The sequence below is a fragment of the Chamaea fasciata genome, unplaced genomic scaffold (assembly GCF_029207755.1).
Source record: "Chamaea fasciata isolate MVZ Bird 193981 ecotype frontalis unplaced genomic scaffold, bChaFas1.0.hap1 SCAF_11, whole genome shotgun sequence".
In the NCBI taxonomy this organism is placed as follows: Eukaryota; Metazoa; Chordata; class Aves; order Passeriformes; family Sylviidae; genus Chamaea; species Chamaea fasciata.
Window position 1 is genome coordinate 3,529,152 of NW_027094096.1, and position 4,379 is coordinate 3,533,530.

A 4,379-nucleotide genomic window follows, 5' to 3' on the forward strand; every position below is an offset into this window, starting at 1 on the left:
ACCTGCCCAGATTTCATTTGGTCAAACAAAACACAGAATTATGTAAAGCATGTGAATCAATTGAAAGAATGATTTCCTGAAGCTACCAGTCAAAGTGGACCAGTGGCTGCTAAATTATGTAGTTTCTACTGTGACCAAAAAAAAAAAAAAGGAAAAAAAAAATCTCTAATTTGAACTATTAGTTTAGAATATCTGATTCAGACACTGTGGGTGTATAGACTGTTCAAGTTCTAACAGCAGCAAAACCAGCACAAACTGTCTTTGTGCTAACTCAAAGTAAGAACTAGGTCAGTTCCCATGGAGAGGAAAGCTCCCCCAAAGCAGCCTTTAGTATCTTTCCTGTTTTGTCCATTCCCTGAAGGACAGTGGGGTGTCAGCTGGAGAGGAGCCCCATCTGTGTCCAGCAGAGTCCCTGGCCTCACCCAGTCCACTGCAGGAGATCCCCCTGTGCAGGACACTGCTCTGCAAAGCCAGCACAGCACTCTGTCATCCATGTGCCAACCACCTGCACCTGGCTGTCCCAACAGCTTCCCAAAAACACCTGGAAACCTCACTGGCACCAACAGGGCTAACTCTGAATCGAGGCACCTGGGAGTCACAAAGGAATGTCAGCTCAGGCTGGGAATGCTTCTTTTCTTGGGATGCCAGAATGACAGAAATTAGCTTTTCTTAAATAAAAAGGCCTTTCACCTGATGTGTCAGAATATCAGGCTGTGCTCCTCCAGATTGACTGCAGTGGAAGCACATCCTCATGTAACAGCATCATTCAAGAAGTCTGTGGCAAGACTGGTATGCAACTCTCAGACTTTCGAACAAGGACTGCACCCCTCAGCACCTGGCAGGTGGGACAGCATCCAGCAAGTGCTGATTCCTTCTTTATTGTTATGACTTCAATCGTTTTAATTCTCCTGTCAACTTTCACCACGTACCTGCTCATGAGGGTTATGGGCATTGCAGAGCCCATCTGGACAGTGGATATGGTAGAACAGGAACTCCTAAAGCTTTAAAGAGGGAACTACTCACACCTCACTCAACTGCTGGAGCCTCAGCCTGTGCCTGCTGCTACTCACATTCTCTGCCAAAGTGGGCAGGACTCGCCACTGCTACTGACATCAGCAGCACCACACTGGTACAACCCAAAATATCAGCTAGAATGTCCTGTACCAGCCGACCAGCAGAAACTCCCTGTCCCAGAGCTCCCAGCCTAAGCAAAGATGTAGGGTCAGGTCTTCAGGTAAGTAATGGGTTAAAGAATAAGAACTTTGAGAGTGGATAAAAATTAACTGAAAAAAAAACCCAAATGGGAGCATTTTCAGCTGATTTTAACCCACTGAAGACACAGTGGTGCTCTTGTAGTTGGACAGTGTGAGGAGGGAATCAACCTTCCAGTGACCTGGCTGTGCAGCTGGTGTCAGAGTGGAGGCAGTGCAGGGTGCAGGCAGCAGTGTGAGCTGGCACCACAGAAACGCCTCCTGCACACCCTGCCAGTGCTACAGGAGGCACCAGAGCTCCAGGCAGCAGTGGAATCACCTCCTTTGCACTCAGCTGCAGGCCCTGCAGAAGCCAAAGGGTGCTCCTTCCCATCACACAGCAATCCCAGCTCGACCTGCCGTGCCATTAACACCTCACACCTTATTTCTGTCTCTCACACATTTCCTTAACAAGCAACGTGACTAAAATCCCATGGCTTTGGCAGTGCTGGCACTTCTACGAAAAATGCAGGCTGCTTGTTCTTTTTGCTTAACACTCCCGACATTTTTCCCCCTGCGACTACACCCCTCCTCTGTGCACGTCCTGAGCTTCTCTTTTGCACAAGTTTGCTACCAAAGCAGCTCCCTGTTCCACAGCCTGTGCAATGAAATACCTGTGGTACTCACCCCAGAGCCCTGTACCTTTGTGTGTGACTGCCTAATTTACAGTTGTGAGATGGGAAATAAACGAGCTCTCAACTTTAAGTCTTGTATAATTGTGTGATCCTCCCAAAAAGCATTACCTACTGACTACACAGCAGCTATGTAACAGCACTCTGCTTACAAGTTCCTTCTGTCCTTCCACACCTACTTCTTTCCCTTTTCTCCTAAGCAGCACCCACCCATTACCCAGGCTTAATGGTAATTTGTGGCTTTTTTCTTTAACCTCCAGTAACCTGCAATAATATAGTTGCTACCTAATTCACACCATCAAGAAAAACCTTGTCCCCAAATACAGCCACATGTTCACTGAAGCAGAGGGAACTGCATTTGAGCTCAGCTGGGAATTTCACATGGTTACAATTCTTACTGGGTTGACAAAAGCAAAACTTGGGTTGGCGTGTGCCCCTTCCCCTTTCTGAAGCATCAATTTGTACACCTATTTTACCTTTCTTGCCCGAAAAAGAAAAAGCTATTGTACAACACTACAAAGTAGATTACTGTAGCCCAAAAATGAAGGTCCAGCTGTGGCAATTTAAGCTGACAGCTGAGCTGCTCACTGTCAAGCTCTTTCTGTCACGTTTGCATTGGAAGGATCTCTCAGCCCACCAAGGATTACAACTGGGGGTTCCTTGTACCCATGAGGCTCAACGGGCTCCCCTCTGCACCTGCAAATCTCCCTGTGACACAACCCAGCTTCCCACAGCTGCCAAACACTCCTGGCTGCTGTTTAAAATAAACACTAAAAAACTGAAGTCATCACATGGCCTTCCATTCTATTCTGGATGATTAGACAGGAGAGCTAATAGCCTGATGGATACTGAAATAAAATCCTGGAGTGCACTTAGCCTCCTACACGCGAATCAGACGTTTTATCCCTGTAATTCAGCAACACTGGCATCTCCTACACAAAAAATTCCCATCTAAATAATTCCTGATTCCAAAGGAGCTCACCAGTGAAACTATTTCTGTTACCTGACTTTGTCTACAGCAAGCCATGGAGTTTAGAATCTAAAGCAAGATGTTAGAAACGGCAGATTTTGGTTTTGCCCATAATTAAGTTTCAGGAAAACTTGAAATACAAAATTTCTTGCCTGATTTCTGCCAATCACTAACTGAGCAGATGCTTTCCTGGAAGGGGCTCTGGCTGTTCCCAGGTGTTCAAAGCTGCCCCTGAAGGAGGGAGTTCTTACCAATGTATCTGACCTCCACAGCAAGTACCCACCAACCACTCACCAGTGAGGGGAGGGTAACACACAGCAATTACACTGCCACTGAAAATCAGTCTGGCAAGAGGGAAAAGTCAAACCATTGCTGACCCACCATTTTGGCAGGTCCACAGATACATTTAGAACCACCATGAAAGAAACTCTCTCTAGAGACTTTTAGAGTTCAGTACCATGTCCTTACAGGTGTTGAATCCAGCACAAGCTCATGTTCCACAGCAGCAGACACCCAGGAGAACAGCTACATCAGAATCCTTCTAGCCCAAGTGTGATCAGCACCATTCTGAAGAACAGCTTTTCCCTTTATAGCATCCCAGATTTCAGCAACCCACTGGTTGAGGATTATGAATTTTCATCAGCTGCAGTGCTCTGCAAAAAAAACCTCCCAAACCTATCCACCTGTAACATGAAAGCGATCCCAGGATAACTGACCAACAACTAGCTTAAGGCAAAACACACTGGAAAAAAAATCTGTCCGTGGTACCCCTTGTGCTCAGCTATGATTTTAGAAGCTCAACTACTTAAAACTACCTGCAGCAATAATCCTGACAAAGAAACACTATTCCTGCAGATTGATGCAGTCACGTTGCACCTTCCTCTTCCACATGTGTTGCTTTTTTCCAGAAGGTTACCAGGTAAGTTACTGTTATTTTTGGAGACCTACAATAAATGAAAATAGCCAGTTAGTTCAAGCAGCTTAGTTGTTCCCCCAGAGCTTTACTGCCACCCACACACTAAAGAAACAGGATAATTACCCACACTTCACACCTACTTCACTCTTTTCCTTCTGGGGAACACTCAAGACACTGATTTATAACAGCTTTCTGCTCAGGGCTGTCACATCTCCAATCAAACAGCATGGGTTTGGTATGAAGCAAATGCTGGAGTATAGGCAATTTTTACATCTGTTCCGTTTCCTTTGTTTTAAGCTATAAAACAAAACCTTTCAAACCCCAGGAAATGTCTCAAAAGGGAACAAGGCAGGGTTGAACACCTTTACCATACTCTCAGCCAGGACAACTTAGGGCAGCTGATTCCCCAGTGGGGAGCCCTTGCCACTGTTCTGGTTAGACATCAAGAAACCTCACTGACAAAAGTCACTCATCCCGTTTCAGCATTTTGCTTTCCTTCCATCAATCACCAGACTCCATCAGCTTGAAGAGTTTAAATGTACCCTACTGCTCTCCAGCACAGAATGTTTTCTGGAAGGATGTCACCAAAGACAGTAGGAAAGAAACCACCA